The 18537-nt window shown below is 37.0% G+C and overlaps 1 protein-coding gene across 1 annotated transcript in view; it reads left to right on the forward strand.

Moving 5' to 3' along the window:
• Positions 1–1540: 1540 nt before the first annotated feature.
• Positions 1541–18537, forward strand: part of LOC136665808 (helicase ARIP4-like) — a 67650-nt gene continuing 50653 nt past the window's right edge. The window contains exon 1 of the mRNA XM_066643577.1: positions 1541–1645. The gene's annotated coding sequence lies outside the window, so the exon portion shown is untranslated. The remainder of the gene's footprint in view (positions 1646–18537) is intronic.

An 18537-nucleotide genomic window follows, 5' to 3' on the forward strand; every position in this document is an offset into this window, starting at 1 on the left:
GTGAGATTTTTCCTTTGTTTCCTGACTTAGAAACCCCTTCTGATGATGTACTTTGAAGATTAGAGATATTTTAAATAACTCCAACTTTTTAGTTTTTCCACAAGCAGGATAATGTCAATTGGAGCTAGATAACTGTAGTTATGAAGTCAAATGTTAAATATCAGTGTTTAATTATTTGAAAGCCCATTTCCGCCACATAATACATATCAATATATTGTGATACTATCTCATTATTTTGAGACAGTATCTCATTATTTTAGATAATAAGTCAATATATTGAGATAGTATACAATCTCAATATATTGACTTAGTATCTCAAAATAATGAGATAGTATCACAATATATTGACTTAGTATCTCAAAACATTGAGATGCAAATTGCATATTAATGAAAAATAAAAACTGGTGCCTTTTTTGTATTATTTTATGTGGCGGAAACAGGCTATCATACCTTCATATATATGGTACATAAGCATAATACATGCTGGGTACTATAGTGAGGGACACAAAAAATACAAATTATAAACTACATTAAACAGATGAGGCTAAGGGATGCAGTGTTGCACTACAAAATACTACATAACATGACAAAACATTTGAAAAGTTCTCAAAGTGCTACATTGCTGGAGAGAACCCTGCATGCTGGTTTAACTTGTAAAGCAGGTCCACTGGTAGACAGGGATTCCAAGGTACAAAACAATACTCGCTTTTGTTATTAGCATATAATATTTCACCAGCATACAAACATCCAAAACAACATATTAAACTATGCTTGTGTATCTCTAAAAGTAAATCCATGGCCTTTTGTTGTGTTTGTGTTCAAAATTGTTCAGCCATACAATAAAACCATTCTGGATTGGTGTGTATACCTTCAAAACAGTCTGTCGACTATTTATTACAGTTATTTACGTAGGACGTACCTAAGGACATAATTAATAGCGTCCAGTTTTACGTAATTTGGATGTTTGCCCCTTGGTAGCCACTCGAGGGCGCCACCTCCAAACACACGTCGCCCTCCGTCCATTTTGCGAATGAACTGAATTTTAAACGGCGTGGGTTCATTGTTTTTTAGTTTATTACTTTGATAATTTGGTTCCAATATATCATAATACGGATACTGATGAATAAAAATCTACATTTCCCCCACAATTACAGCTTTAAATCGATGTATTTGTGGTGCAAAATATTAAACTGGACACTTGGACAGTTTATCTCTCTTAGCCATGAGAGGTGAATATTCAAAACATCATTAAAATGATGTGAACACACAAATGAAATTTCTTTTTATTGACTAAAATTCCTATATAAGTACTTTGGAGACCATTAGTGTATAGGAGTTTAGAGGCATTTTGTGGGTTCAGAGGAGGGGAAAAAAGCACACCACCTGTGCCAAAATGTACCTGTTGACTGTGAACACCTGCCACACACGCCCCTCTATCCCCCCCTCAGTGTTTTAGCCCCAATAGGTGGCGGAACTATTGTCACTCCGAAGAAAGAGAGCGCCTTCCCCGTTGCCCTCAGAGAACCACACTAAGGAGAAATTACGGCGCTTTTTCTAGGACAACAGTTTGTTTGTCCCTCAGTAGAGACACGAGGGAAAGGTTCGTTTAAAACTGTTTTTATTCAGTTCGTCTCTGCGCGAAAAGGTGAGTGTTTACATGTGTAATATTTCCTTCCCTATGACTATATTAACCCTACAAACTCGTCACTAAAACAAATGCGGCCAAACACTCCCATATGTTTTGCATTGTACTTTTATTGGCTTCTAAGGTTTCCTCAAAAAAAATGTCATGTTTATATGCTTTTATTCGTTTTTGCCTTTTCGTTGGTAAGCATGTGTTGAAGCTTTGTTTTATTACGTCACATGTACAGTATAAGAAAAGATTAAATGTAACCTTTTGTAAAGACATAACTTTTCCTCAGCGTAAATAATATTTATAAATGAATTAAAAATGTAACGAAAATCTCAGTCCAATAAAAAAGGAGGTGGGCGGGACATGTTGATCCCATTAAGAATGATTTGGGTAAAAGTAAACATTTTCTTACTTTCAAAACCAATGACCAAGACATTGGTAAACTACATTTATGACACTCAATAACAAAATATTTGAAGAATGAAGTGGTTTTAGGAGGTGGGGCTGTAGAAAGGTTGTATTAGTCACAGAACAGCAATAATATCTTTGAATTTGAAAATTCCACTTCCAACAGAGTATAATGAAAATAGTAAGCGATTTTATGTCTTTCAGTGCATTTGCATAACCATTTCCACGTTGGTAGCTCAGTGTTATTGTATTGTTTTGATTAATCAGGGCTGCCTTCTATTAAATGCTATAGAGAACATGCTGTTATAGAGAAGTTGAAGAATGTTTTTCAGCAAGCTAAAGCGTTCAAACGCAGGTTGTAGAATGACTCCTAATGCCCTTTTACCAAAGTGCAAAAATGTAAATAATGAGAAAATGACCTTTGGGTTTGACCTTGTTGTGCCACTGAACTGGTACTGCTTCTTGTTAACTACACTTTTGTTTTACCCATGGAAAAAAATTTCAGCACCAGGAATGACTCCTTAGATCTGAATGAAGGTAGGAAATCCTAAATCTACTGATATTTGCAATATATTTGTTGCTTTAACATGTGCCTAAATGGAAGGTCAATTGAGAGGAAAAGCTGTGCTCTGGTTTGTTTATGTTCAGAAGCTCAGTGCTTTTTAAGATGGAACAGTAAGTTTGAGGGGTAAAAACGACGGTGGTGTTTGTAAATGTGGCTGATGTTGTACTTGTCTATTTGTTGCTTAATGTTGGAAATTCCACAGAAACTCATTTGGTAGTTGAGTTTTTAGTTTTGTAGTACTGTGATTCTTTAATGCCGTTAGCGCTCTCACAAATTTAGTGTTAGTTCCATCTACAGCAAAAATAAGTCAACATTACCCACCTATGGAGCAGGAATAGAGAAAAATCTGATTGGTTTCAAGCATGCAAACAGACTGGAGAATGGTGAGGATATATATACAAAATGGGGTTTTTTGTTTGTTTAATCATGAATGTCACCATTAACAGGAGAGCATTCCTAAGCACACATTTATCAAATACGGTAGTGAAGAATTTAGTTCAACAGTGCGATATATGTACAACAGTATATTAACTTGCTTACAAGATTCACATCTGAGACCCTTATAGATGTAATTAAAGTGTCCTGCTGGAATTGATAAATGTCAATGCACTGTATTCTGAGGTGGGTTGGGGGCACTGTGTGATACAGAGTTATCATAGTGGTGGTACTAGTAATGTAAAGTTATGTAATGCTGTTTGGAGGCCATGTACAATTGAAATCTTTTTCTTTGTCAAGCTCGAGTAGAAATGGGTTTGAGGGTGTTTTGAAAATTCATTGTTGATGAAAAATATTCTTCTAGCATATCTTCGTGATGAAGACTCAACAAATGAATGAATTTCTTTTTGTTAAAGGCTTCCAGGGGGGCTTTTTCCTGGAGCATCAAGAGATGGGTCTGTCATTGGAGGTCTGTAGCTAGTCAGTTTTTTGGGCATACAGAAATTTAAGTTCAACTGAAAGAATTCACACAAAAATACTTTCCCCTTTACTTCTGGAAGTGGACTTGCAGTCTCGTTATTGTCTTTCAATTCTCTAACGTTTGACTATCTCCCTTCTCTGCGTTTCTTTCTCTCTCTCTCCCTCCCTCTGCTTCTGGTGCAAGGTTCAGTCTGTTCCTGTTAACAGTCTCAATAGGAGGTCTCTGTGAGTGGGATGTAGAAAGATGGAGTGAGAGAAAGAGAGTAATGAAAGTCACAGAGATGATTCTGGCTGCCTCTGTCATAGTTTCTGCCAGTTGTACCATCTTCTTTTATTTATTTATTTATTTAATTATTATACCCTGATTGTTGAGACATTTAACCTTCTATAAGGGGTATATGTCAAATAACATTAAAATATACCCTACAAGCCAAGCAATTTTTCATAATATAAAATGTAAATAGGATTTCTCTATTGGTAAGATGCCATGCTTTGTTGAATTTCTCTATGTCTGCAGTGAAAAACAGTGAATTGAGCATCTACTTTATTTAAATACATTTTAATATAAAGTTTAGTCATTGAGAGATTCTCCTATTGGCCAGGAGAATAGCATGTCTAGCCAGAGAATGAGGCCAATTTTGCTGTATTGGACTCCTGGCCTTGAATTACTGAGACATCACCAGGGAGAACACTATAGATTTGATAATACCATCTACACTTTGCAATAATAAGGAGCTCCATGAATATCCAAGAGATATCTTTATTTGATTGCATATTTTCCCTTAAAGGGGATGTCTATGATTGTGGGGCACCACATCTTTTAAGGTGGAATGGTATGTTTGAGAATAAAAACGACAAGTTTACCATATCTGTATGTTTTTATTCACTATATGAACTACCACAGAAACTCATTTGTCGCACTTTCAATAATGCAGTTTGCTGTCTGGTTTTTCCTTTCTCCCTCATTGAATTTTTAAAAGCAGCCACTTCTGGGTGCTGGGATCAATGTAAACTGTGCATTTTGGAAGGTCTTAGAGATGGAGGGTTTTCTAGCTGCAAGGTAAATTCTGCCATACTTTGAGGCTATTTTTAGACTAAGTTGAGTGCCTTACTTAAATATTTGTGGCCTTTTAAATTCATGGGTGGGCCTGTAGGTTCAAAGTCAATAAATCATGCTATCTTCAGTACAAGCTTAGATTTTTACAGTGAGGGTCTTTTAATGCCATGTTTAGTTCCCCATGCACTGTATGTAGCATTTTTTTCCCCTATGCGGTAAAACATACATTTCAGTAAATTGTTTCAATTGTTTAGCTTTAGTTACTGAGCAGGTTGCCGTAAATAAAGATGTATAAAGTAATTGAACTAGGGGTGGGTAATACTGACTGACCTGAGTAAAAGATTTTTAAATAAATACATAAAAGTGGCTCGGTCAGACATACTATGCTTCCTCTCTCTCTCCTCATGGCAAACATTGAAAACCATGAAAAGAGATGAGGATATTACTTTATTGTGTTAAACATCAGCCACATCCTAAGTTTTCCTCCTCAAACATACTGTTCCACCTTAAAAGACACTGAGCTTCTGAACGTAAACAAACCAAAGAGAACTGCAGTTCCCAACAATCAAAGACTTTGTTGAGATGAGTGAAAGGTTAAATACAAGACATCTCCATCATATGATTTGCAACAGAAATATGTAATAGATAAAAGATGCGTGTTCCTAATAAAATTTATTTTTTGAGTGAGTTCATTCATTGTAATTAAGGGCAGGAAGGGTTGATTATACCAAAATATGATAGTAGAGAGTTGTTACAATAATTTATAGCAGACTTGATTAGTCAAGGTAAAGTACATCCAGGTAGTAATAGTGCTACACATCTAATAAATATAAGTATCACAGCCGTTACAAACTGTGCTATAAATTCATACAAAAAGGCAGGTGCTCACACCACCATAAGATAATTGCATTTAATACTTAATACAAAATAGCTGAAAATGTGCATCTCTGTCTCTCTCTAACAGTTAAAATCCAGCTGGTTGTAAAACTCTAGAACGACATGTTGTTTTTATTGGTGGAAAATTTTGGCCTCAGTGTGTGTATATGAGAGAGAGGGTTGTTGAAAGTTGAGCGCTATCTTACATAACAGTCACTGTAGTGCCCATTTCTATTGGTGTGTGTCAGAGAGACTGACTTTCTCATGTTACCTTGTGTGTGTGTGTGTGTGTGTGTGTGTGTGTGTGTGTCTGGTGTGGGTATTTATTTATTTATTTATTTTTTGGGTAATCCTCTTCATTGTGGCCATGACACGGCATGACCTTATATAGGAATTTCACCACTATTTTCTCATATTATTCCCCTTATTGAGCTTTTTTTCCACACCAGAGAGTTTAATTTTTAAAACACAACATGGTGATATATTAATATCTCAGAACAGGGAAAGAGGGAAAAGAACCTGCAGTTCCTGTTGCCTCAGGTGTACTGGGATTCAGCCAATTTGCTAGAGAGCTGGTGAAAATTTAAACAGCATGTATAAACTAATGTTCATGGGTGCACTTCAAGACAATATAAAGGACACTAACCGTAGCTACTTGCTAGCATGGATTGGTGACTAAAGATAGGATACTTGCAATTCCTGGACCCTGACTAAACACTGAAATAAGACTCTGAAAACTTTCTAGGACTGTTTTGAGGCTTATGAGCCCTAAACTATTTCCTGACGCTGTGTTGGTCTGGCCGAATGAAAGTTGTGAATGAAGTGAGTAATGCTGCAGAACAACTAAAATTTAAATTAGATACAGGAACCCAAGAAAATTAATAATACAGACTAAGAGTGAAATTTTTCCCACAACAAATCTGCTCCCTGACAATGGGGGTCGACAACTAATCATGAAAGGACTGTGAGCTAGTGCTTTGAGCATGTATAAAGATCAGGCTATGATGCTGGATTTTAACATCATAGAAACCCAGGGAATTTTTAGATCGGATCAAACTGATTATTTCTGTGGCAGTCCCAGAAAACAAGGTTAAGTCAAGTAGCACAAGAGTTTACTGATATCTTCTCGGGTACTGAACCCTTCCCAGATGAATGTACTATTCATCTAGACTGGGAAGTCACCCTAGCAGAAGAATGTTTTAAAAGTGTTTTTGCAGTAGTGAATGACGTTCTCATAAACAGGAAAAGCAAGAATGCTATCCGAAAGTTTGCTTTATGCTGGAGATATCAAGAAATGAACAAGAAATGTCAAAGAAGTCAAATGATGGAATCAAGCTAAAGTAATCACCGGGCCTCTCAAATATGAATGTGCCACTAGTGAATTTACAGTCTAGTTAGTGTGTATTGGAGAGACAACAGGATATAGCATTTTAAACTAACTCGGCCTGTAAAAACTTCATAAATGTAAGTGGTCTGTATCTGTCTGTACTGTGAACATATGTCCCTGAAATGGCTTGTATGCACAAATTGAGATGATTATGTATGTTGCCTCCTTCACTGACAATTAAACTTCATATTTGTGAGATTGTATTAAAACTGGAAAAACAGAAGCAGTATTAGTTCATGTGTGCATCACATTTTGCTTTAGCTTCTCGTCCATTGTTTTGAGGTGCTGCCAGTGCTGGCTGAGGACCACAGCACTAAGTGCCTGCAAAAAAAAGATGCAAGAAATCTTATGAACACTTATGAAAATGATTATTATTTCAAATCAGATTTGACATAGCTTCACATAGCTTTGAACAAATCTGATGTCACATTTAAGAAATCAGACTTGAGTCACTTCAGCCTACGGTATCATCTGCAAGCAAGGTCCAGTTATGGTTTGTTTTGACCCAAGCAAAAGACCAAAGCTACCTTTTTAGGCCTCAAAATGCAGACTTGTTGCAGTATCCTATGATACATTTTATGGTTTGTAAAGTCTGCTCAAGTCTCATTATGAAACCACTGGCTGCATTACCACATAGATTCTAATGTATGATTGCACAACTGCAAATAAAATATGAACTCATCCATCACCTACCACCCTGGAACGGAAATACCTGTTGCAACTCTCACGAATGTCCTTGATTAATCACTGTAATAAGGGGGTGGGCCTCCAAGTTCATAAACTTATATGAAACCTCTCCCATTAGTGTTAGCGAAACTCAAAATAAATCTAAAAGGAGGCAATGAAAGACACAGCCTGTCACAATGAAGAAAGCCATTCAATAAGGCTCAATGGAGGAAAGACAAATGTGTTTGAGATGGGTTCTGCCCATATCTGCCTGTTCTCCACACCACCTTTACAGAAGAGAAGACAGTTTTGCTCAGGTCTTTGAGAGGGGAGAATAGAGAAGAGCTAACAGAGCTTTTGACATTCTATTCTGGCCAGAAATGTGTAAGAACATTTACGATTTAAGATGCATATTTAATATCAAAAAACCCAGTTCTACCACGCCAGGTTTCAGAAAACCCTTGTCAGATTGGGTCAACAGATTTCTTAATGTGCCACAACCAATGTTTGATTGTGGCCTCTGATTACTCTTGCAGGTAATTTTTAAGCTAGAAAAGGGCCACAATACAATCAACAGTGGATGGAGGTGTTCTCACAGACCTGGGAATTTGCATATGAGAAGTCAAGTCAAATCCAATCAAATCAACTGTATTTTTACAGCACTTTTTACAACTAATGTTATCAGAAAGCAGCATTACACAAATCCAGTAACAGGACAAAGAAATCAGGAATATATTTTTTTAAAAATAAATAAATAAATACCCCAAGGTGAGCAAGCCTAAGGCAACAATGGCAAGAAAATCTCCCTACACCTGGAGCCTTGACTTAACATGTAATTGTTTGACTCTCAATGCAACCCCATAAGCCTGTTTTTATATTCTGTACTGATATAATCTTAGAAATAATTACAATGATAATGGCTACAATAATAGCTGCAATTAGAATTAGTGATTAAATTCCTCATTAATTGCGAAGTAACAGCCTTGATTAAAAGGCTGTGCAGATCACCAAATCAGTGCTCAACAAGGCAAAGACTAACAAGAAAAATGACTCTACATCAGTCTACTGGAATATCAACACACCTGTGCTCAACCTGAAAAGAGATGCCAGATGTATGAGTTTGGAGAGTTTAGTTTGATCACTGTCATATGCATAAATCTGGGATTATACATCGAAAGTTTTTATTTGTATATGATTTGAATATGTTCTGAAACAGAAACTTGAGAGCATTTTCAGAAATGTTTGGCTGTGAAATTTAATTTGTTAATATGTTCTGGGTAATGCATGTGTTAGTCTATGGTTGTGTACTCCAAATAAATACTCCTTAAGAAGATGCAATTATGTAAGCTGTTTGTGCCTGTCACTTTATGCAATAGATAATATAGTACATGAAATGTTTAAAATAAAATGAAATATGCTAGAAATGATTTAAGGCAGGTGTTTAGTAGTAGAGTTTAGTAGAGATTTTGTCAGATCCTGAAACCTCTTCCCATCTATGCCTACTGTGTTTCTGTTCTTAAGTGTAGGCAGATGTCTGTCTGTAGTAACTGATCACATGCTACAGACATGACAAGTAGGGATTAGGTTGGAAAAACACTGGAATCCTTTTAGCCCCATGCCTTTAATGACCCTATATGAACTTGCTAACCTCAGGCCCTCTTCGACTTTGGTACCCCTTTCTCAGTTGAGCATGTGAGCCGAGTGTCATTATAACAGTTACACACAACATTTAAGCATGCTTGACCTGCACCATACACTAACGGTTAAGCCTAGTCAGTACTCTTGGCTTATCTGCACTGTAGGCGTATGTGGAGTTCGGAGAGAGGCTTTTTTTTTTTGGTGTGTATGTAACAAACACTCAGTTTTAGTGTGAACCGGTTTATGTATCATTTCCCAAAAGGTTGGGACATTTTGTATAATACATTAAAATATATGAATCTGTAATTTAATTTTCTTGAACCTATATTTAACTGACAAAAGTACAAGAAAAAAAAATAAATCCTATGCTTATATTGACTGCGGGGTGGACTGACGGAGGCGGACACACTTGCTAAAACACAGAATACTTTTATTTCTACAAGAGATAACAAAACAGATAGACAAACTAGGATAATGAGACAGGATACTGAAACAAAAAAGACCAAGACCTAGAGACTTGAACAGAATGACCTGGACAGAGAGACTACGACAGAAGGACAATACATGGAGAGCTTAACAGGGGCCTAAACAAAAGTTAAACAGAATAAACCTGAACACAGAAATCTAAACTGTCAAACAAACAGAGAGAACTAAACTGACTAACCTGAACACAGAAAGCTAAACAGAAAAAAGACACAAACAGACCTGAGACAAGAGAGATACAAAAACTGACTTAAAAGGAATGCGTAACAGACAAGCCAGACAGACTGGAGAAAGCAAACCAACGGTAGAAGGCAAACTAAAGGCGGAATGTCCAACAAAGAAGCACAGAGACAAGAGAACTTAAATGAACACCACAGACAAGGGACACCTGGACTGATAACGAGAGGGCAGGATTACAAATGACACTGACAAGGAGGAAGAAAGGCGGGACATGGGCAGAGACATGGACAATAACAAACAGAGCCATGTGCCAAGTGAGCACATGGCATGGAAAGCAGACACAACAGGACAAGGGCGTGACAGACCAACTAGATTGTGTTTTGTTAACATAAACATATTTAGAATCTGATGCCTGCAACATGCTCCAAGAAAGTTGGGACAAGGGCAGAAAAAATGTGAAATATTTGTAGAAATTCCATGGCACTCTGTTTTGAAGCAGCAGGTGAATATTAAAGGTATAAAAGCAGCATTCACCAAATATTTGGCATTGCAATCAAAAATTAGATAGTTGCACACAACTTTATGCCAAAGTTTGTGATAGAATTATCAACCCACCCAAACAAAATTTTTCCGTGCAAATTGTGAAGAATTTAGGTCTTTGACCGTCATAAGCTTATAATATCATGATTTAGATATGGCATGATATATACTGTTAGAGTACGCTGTGCATGTTTGGCTGCTGCTTCTCACCAGTATGTGTGTGGATTGAGTGTTCTGAGCAGTGTGGATTGTAAAGCTTCCTTGGGTATCTAGAAAGGCGCTATATAAGTGTAACGACAGACAGACAGAGAGAGAGAGAGTGTCATGCGACCATGATGGACATGGGCTTTGGAGTAGTACCTTGGGACTTAACAGAGGCTGCTGCATCAAGAAACACAACCTGAAGCTGTATTATGCAAGGAGGAATTTATTTATTAATATTAATAATATATTGTCTGGGCCCAAACTCATCTAACAAAGGCTGAAAGACAGTTGACTGAAAGATGTGTTATGTGGTCAGACAAGTCCAAGATGCAGCTTGTTTTTGTTTTTTGAAATAGATGTCAGATTGTTCATGCCAGTGATGAAAAAAGATTGTCCACACTGTTATCAACACAAAATGGAAAAACCAGTAACTGTGATGACAAAAGAGGTGCATCAGTGTGCATGGGTGATGGACGTATGTCTAAAAGTACCATTAATATGGAGGCTTATACTTGTATTTTGGAGAGACATATGCTGCCATCAAAACTATATTTTCCCGGAGCTGCATGTCTATTTCAGCAGGACAATGCCCAGTCTCATCTGTTCAAACAGCATGGCTTTATAGCCATATAGTGCTTTTCTATATATGCATATATCAGTTTGCATGAGTGCAGTGCAAGTAGCCTATTGTAGGCTAACACTAGGATATTTTCTACTACAGGCTGTTTGTCAGGTGACCGATGGAGTGGAAGATAACAGAGCAGTAGGGGTGTTTCTAAAAGCTTCTTCAATTAAATCTGCATCCTCCCTTAAGGGTTCAGGGCAATGTTACTACATTTTGCCCTCTTAAAACTATCATTAGTAGAAGGAAATATGAATCAAAAATATGTGATTGCGCGGGAAGGCAAGACAACTCAATCAATTTGACTGGATCAAAGTTAGGCCTTCCCACTTATCTAAATACCTGTTTATGTATGGACCCCTGCAAAACCTCAGCATTTTCAGCTTTACTTTGATCTTAATACTAATGCCAGGTCTCTGTCAAGAAATGTGACCTGATTGGTTAAAGTAAGCTTGATCTAAGAGAATAATTTGTATGTGATTGGTTAGTTGGACACCAAAATGGGAGGGGGGGTTATAGAGAAGTATTCTCAGGGGCCTGTGAATAGCTGGCGTTTCTAGGACAACACTTCATAAAGCCTAGACCTTATTTAAGAAGAATGGCTTTCCATAAATAGGATTATTAGTAGAGCTATTCCAAGCCTTGCACTCAGGCTGTTTTGTCAAAGTGAGTGTTCACTTTGAAAATATATCAAACTTTAAGATTAAATAGGTTATCTTTTGTTAAATAGAAGCATCTGACTGATTACAGACATAAAATGCTAATTTAAAAGATACATATTCTATAATTTATACATATAAAGATACATATTCTGTGAGGGTATTTTGAATATGAAGGCAGTTATACAGTTGTTACACCAATTCTAGTTTTATGGATGTTTAATTGTCAGTTAATCTACCTTTTTATCTTTAATACCTCTGTTTTCATTTTTAAGTTATAACTGATCTGTCATTAATGCATGCAAATACTACATACATATTCACCCAACCGTAATATTACGACAACCTGCTTGTTTCTACACTCACTTTATGTTCTTTCAGCTTCACTGACCATAGAGGAGCACTTTGTAGTTCAACAATAACAGACCGTAGTCCATCTGTTTCTCTGCATACTTGTTTGCCTGCATTCACCCTGTTCTTCAGGTCAGGACCCCCACAGGACAGCAGTCATTTGGGAAGTAGGCCATTCTCAGCACTGGTGGTGGTGGTGTGTTGTGTTGGCATGGATCAGGTACAGCAGTGCTGCTGGAGTCTCATACCTGCGCAACACACACATCACCATCGTAACAGTCTGTAATTATAGAACTGCAAAGTGCTTCTGTATGGTTAGTGGAGAGGATGTAGAAACAAGGAGGTGGGCATAATGTTATTATATGTTCATATATTATTGTATAAAATACTTTGTATGATATCTGTAGGTTGTTTAGAAGTGATTATGAATCATTGTTTTAATCAGTGTAGTTCAGTTTGGCCTTACTGGCAACAAAGATGAAAACAACAGAAAAAAACAGAAGGCAATGGAAATTTTAAATTATGTAAAAGAGAAAAGGAAAAACTGAAGCATTTTAAAATTTCAGCGTATATTTATTAATCCGTCAGTTATATCCAACAGAGTAGCTCATGATGCAAAAGGACACTCTCCGCATGAAAGAATGCATTAGTAGATGAAAAAGAAAGATGGACTGACAGAGCTCTTTGTAGATCACAGCCAATGTTACAATAAAAACCTGGTCTTTTGAAACTCTCTAGGTGGCCATCAAAGTGACAGGGCAGAGAGAAAGGAGCAGGTGAGAGTGACCTATCAGTAGAGAAGCCCTTCAGTATGGCACTATAACATGACAATTTTATCACATTTGTTTCTGCGGCTCAAGTGAGGTCTTCCTCTTTTAGTGCTGCCACGTGAGTTGTGGGTATATTTTTGAGCAAACAGGAAGAGAAACAGACCTAATAAAAGCAGGAAAACCAAATGTTTTGAAAAATTCACTGCTAGGTAATAGGTGTATTAGCCAGCTCTTATGTAACTGTGCTCTTATGCAAGCTGCTGTCTTCCACTTCTGTGCTTATATATTTTTTTCCTACTAGTGTCATTTTTGTTCTTGCACTTGATGATGAAAGTCTCTGTCGGTTTCTCTCCTCTGTCTCCACCTTACCACCTCCATCTGGCTTTGTTTTTCCTGTTTAAGATATTTTTTGTTAAAAACTTGGGGTGAAATGTCTTTTCTTTGTAAGGTTTCTTGTTTACAGCAGACATTTGTACCTTCCACTACCCTCCAACATTCTCCATCACCCAACAGAGGCATCCCTAAGCTTAATTGTACACAAACATACTGTATTTGTAGGCTGTTGTGTGTGTTTACTCTAAACCCATATGTTCTCCGATACATTTTGTTGTGTCGTACATGGCTCTGTAGAGAATGTATTGACTTGTGGAATGTATGGAAGTCATGTAGAAGAAAATCATTGCTGCAGAAAATGCAAGTAGGTTTGGGAGGAAAGGAGTCAAAGTTCATATTAACAATGATATGTGCTCTACTTTGAGCTGGTGGTCTGGACTGAAACACCCAGGTTTATGGCAGCCCCCCTCCCCCTCTCCCCTCGCCCCTGCATCTCTACTTTGTAGCATGAACCCAGTGTCCTCCAGCAAAGTCAACAGGTTCATCCCACTTCCTCACTGAATGGTACGCACTGTATATGTCAATCCTTTAGCCATTGTATATCCTGCCATTTTCTATATTCCAGGATTTTGTTATTTGTTTAGCCTTACTTTATTAATATATATATTAAAAAAAAAAAAAAAAAAAAAAAAATATATATATATATATATATATATATATATATATATATATATAATCTCATTGATATGAATACACTAATGACTTCTATACCACCATGAGCTTTAATGCTATGATTAGTGTTAGCATAATTAGCTTTGTGCGGAACATTTCAGATCTTGTAGAATCTCTATGTCTGTTCAAAGTTTGAATTAAATCATGGTATAAACAACTATTGATATTCAAGTATTTTAGAGGGAGGCTATATATTTTAATTGTGTTCATTCATTCTTTCATTCATGCATATTCTGTATCCTGTTCAGTGTGGAATTTAGTCCAGAGTCTACACAGAATCGCTGGGCACAATGCAAGGACACACCCTGTATGGGGGGCCAGACCATGTGTTATTGAACTGTAGGAGGAAAACCTAGTGTACACAGAGAACACACTAAACTCCTTATGTGTCACCTTGATGGTGACACTGCCTGAAGTGCCACTGTGCCCAAGAAATGAGTTTGGATATGAAGATAGATGTCTGACAGGATTTGTGTTACCTTGGTTGTAGGCCTTGTTTCATTTACATGTAGGGCTTCCACCTACAAAGTTTGCAATTTTTGTTTACATTGTTGTAATATTTGAAGGAATTATGAGGATACACTGCAGAGTACTTTGTAATTGGAGCCACCAGTTCCCAGGATAATTCACAGGATAATCACAGGATAATTTTTAAAACATTTGCTTTTCCCTTACTTGTTGTGAGTTTGATTTGATATAATGGACAGAAATGGACAGGTTCACAGGATTGTAGCTACCATTAGGACATTCTTAAATTAAGTGTGGAAGCTTTTAGTGATGTGGGCATGACAAAGGGGATATTTATACAACTAGGTTTATCATAATCAACAATGAATATAGTAATTATATCCAATTTCATGACTCTTAAATTTAAAACAGCACAGTCTGTTATTTCCAATAATAATATCCCTTCAGGCAAGGGTGGACACCTGTGTTGCTCTTCATCCATTGCCATTGAAATCACATGAAGAAACCGTCCTTCACCTCTCAGCTTGCCATTGGTTTTATATTTTGTTAAAAGCAGTGGTCAATTAAGCTCTAACTCCCAAAAGAATCAAAAGTCCCAGAATGTTCTTGAATTAGACTTAAAATTTTTTATTAAACACCAACAGAACTTATAGATGGCACACGTTAGTGACAGCCCAAAGCATCTCCAGGTCTTTAGTTCATTAGGTCAGCACATTGGGTCACTAGGTCAGCTCACTGGTCACTAGGAGGAATGCTTGCATTGCACAGCATTCACGTGCGAGCAGTGGCTTTCATAATCTGAAGTTACTTTGCAATCTACCGCAAACACAATCTTGCTTACTTTTCTGTTTCTATGCATCAATCAAGATGAAGTGCTTGTGCAGGACATTATTTCATCAAATCAATACACATTCACAGCACATTCAAGTGCATTTTTCATACAATTTTAAACATTTCAGAAAACCCTTAAGATCTCATTAAATGTTTAGCTTTGATATTATTCATAATTTACAGATCCCGTCGGCCTAGTATTGGGTTATTAATGAATTATTATTTTTTATTCTGTCTAATAATTACAATAATATTAATATATATTAAATTAATTTGAAAACATTAAATCCATCCCACTGGTCAAAAGGCATTATTTGCCTATTGTAGAACTGAAAATTATACACAATCTCTTTAGAGAACACACTTAAATGAGAACTTTTCTGAAATCTTCAGTGCACAATTTTCAAAAACACAATCTATAAAATGTCACAAGTTTTGAATAATGTCCATTTTCTGCTTTTTTTATGAATTTAAATTCCTGCATAAATAATTGAACAAAAACGGTTAGACGATGAAACTGAAACACCTGTCATTTTAGTGTAGGAGGTTTCATTGCTAAATTGGACCAGCCTGGTGGCCAAACTTCATTAATTGCACATTGCACCAGTAAGAGCAGTGTGTGAAGGTTCAATTAGCAGAGGGTAAGAGCACAGTTTTGCTCAAAATATTGCAATGCACACAACATTATGGGTGACATACCAGAGTTCAAAAGAGGACAAATTGTTGGTGCACGTCTTGCTGGCGCATCTGTGACCAAGACAGCAAATCTTTGTGATGTATCAAGAGCCACGGTGTCCAGGGTAATGTCAGCATACCACCAAGAATGACGAAACACATCCAACAGGATTAACCGTGGACGCAAGAGGAAGCTGTCTGAAAGGGATGTTCGGGTGCTAACCCGGATTGTATCCAAAAAACATAAAATCATGGCAAAATTTATTGTGCACCTCAACTCTCCTGTTTCCACCAGAACTGTACGTCGGGAGCTCCACAAAGTCAATATACACAGCCGGGCTGCTATAGCCAAACCTTTGGTCACTCATGCCAATGCCAAACGTCGGTTTCAATGGTGCAAGGTGCGCAAATGTTGGGCTGTGAACAATGTGAAACATTTGGGCTGCCATATCATGGTATTCCCTAGGCCCAATTCTTGTGTTAGATGGGCGCGTCACTGCCAAGGACTACCGAACCATTCTGGAGAACCATGTGCATCCAATGGTTCAAACATTGTATTCTGAAGTCGGTGCCGTGTATCAGGACGACAATGCATCAATACACCCAGCAAGACTGGTGAAAGATTGGTTTGATGAACATGAAAGTGAAGTTGAACATCTCCCATGGCCTGCACAGTCACCAGATCTAAATATTATTGAACCACTTTGGGGTGTTTTGGAGGAGCGAGTCAGGAAACGTTTTCCTCCACCAGCATTACAAAGTGACCTGGCCACTATCCTGCAAGAAGAATGGCTTAAAATCCCTCTGACAACTGTGCAGGACTTGTATGTGTCAATCCCAAGACGAATTGACGCTGTATACGACGCAAAAGGAGGCCCTACACCATACCAATAAATTATTGTAGTCTAAAACCAGGTGCTTCAGTTTCATTGTCCAACCTCTGTAACTCTGGATCTCGGAACACTTTCTGATTGGTCAAATGCAGGGGTTATTAATGTAGGTTTGTGACAGAAAAAATATTTGAAAATAAATGCTGATACAAAACAAGGCACAACCCTCCTGCCGCAGTGGCAGTTGGAGAAAGTTGTGTGATGCTATAATAACCAATCGTCATCCCTTAAAGTAAATATTTGCACATGATTCTTCAGCAGCAGAAAATCAAATAGATTTTAAATTAAATTCTATGCACTGCTCTCTATTTGATGAACACAGAGTTTGTGTTTATCACTCATTTTAGAAATTGTGTTACATGAGGGCTATTATGAAGACATCTTATTTGGTAGGTATTGGCTGGTATGTAAATGCCTGCAGATTATCTTATTAACAGACTCGTGACTCATGTTGATAGCTTTACTGTAGATCTGTCAGTCAACTGGAAATTTTCTTTGTCACTTTTGATTAAAAAATGTATTTTGATTAAATGATGCTTTTTTTTAAAATGTAAATCTTGGTATTTTCATTCTGGTCTTCCATGTAGTTTTTCCTCTTGTATTGCAGCATTTATTTATGTACTTTTACTTACAATATTTTTAATCAGTTCTTTTTATTTAGATAATTATTCCATTCTAACTAAAAACTGGAATGAGTCTCCAAGCATATTTTGCCCCCCATGCACAGTGAGGAGGATGGTGAGAGAGGCAAGTAAATAAATAAAGAAAGAAAGAAAGAAAGAAAGAAAGAATAAAAGCCCAGGGGAAAAAAGAGATTTTGATGAAAACCACGTTCCATTGTCAGATGTAATAAAAAAATTTATTGGCAAGAAATATTTCAAGCTTAGCAAAAAATCATGACTACACTGAAAAGAACCTAATCCCCACTGTTACATATAGTAGAGGGTTGGTGATGTTTTAGGACCATTTTTCCTGTAGGCCGTAGTAAGCTCGTTAAGGTACACTGCATCATTATTCAAAATGTCTGCCTCTGTCAAGAAAATAAAAATGATCTGTCACTGCGTCTTTCAGTAGGACAATGGTCCAAAACAGATTAACACACAAAAATAGTTTACTGAACACAAAATCAAGCTTCTGCCATGGCTTTCCTTTTCTCGTGTTATTGTTGTTATTTTTATTTATTTATTTATTTATTTAGGTTCTCTTCTCTTGTTTTATTTTAATTTTTTTTGTTTTCTATTCTTTTGGAGGAAATCAACTCAAGAAAATGACAGACTCTAGAGTCTGAACAGAACAAGAGGCTTGAGTATAAACCTGAGAACCTACAAAAACTGCCATCAGGGTCTTGTTGATCAGATCTCAGCATTGTGTATACCTGGGTTGGTTTGTGTATAGTGTTATAAAGCCCCAATCTCAAGCTTAATTAACCTTATGGCCTGACACTTCACATAATTAATGAGTTGGGGGTTATTATGAGTTTTTAAAACCAGGCATACACATTAAGTCATAGACATGTCTTTTAACAATGTGAGGAGGCATCAGACGGAGGCACAAGCCCTGAATGCTGAAAGAATGTTTACCATAATAACATAATGACAAAATGAAATTGTGAATATCAGAGATGTTGTGAATGCATATAGCATTTGGCTCTTCG

Source organism: Hoplias malabaricus, chromosome 14 (genome assembly GCF_029633855.1).
Source record: "Hoplias malabaricus isolate fHopMal1 chromosome 14, fHopMal1.hap1, whole genome shotgun sequence".
Taxonomy (NCBI): Eukaryota; Metazoa; Chordata; class Actinopteri; order Characiformes; family Erythrinidae; genus Hoplias; species Hoplias malabaricus.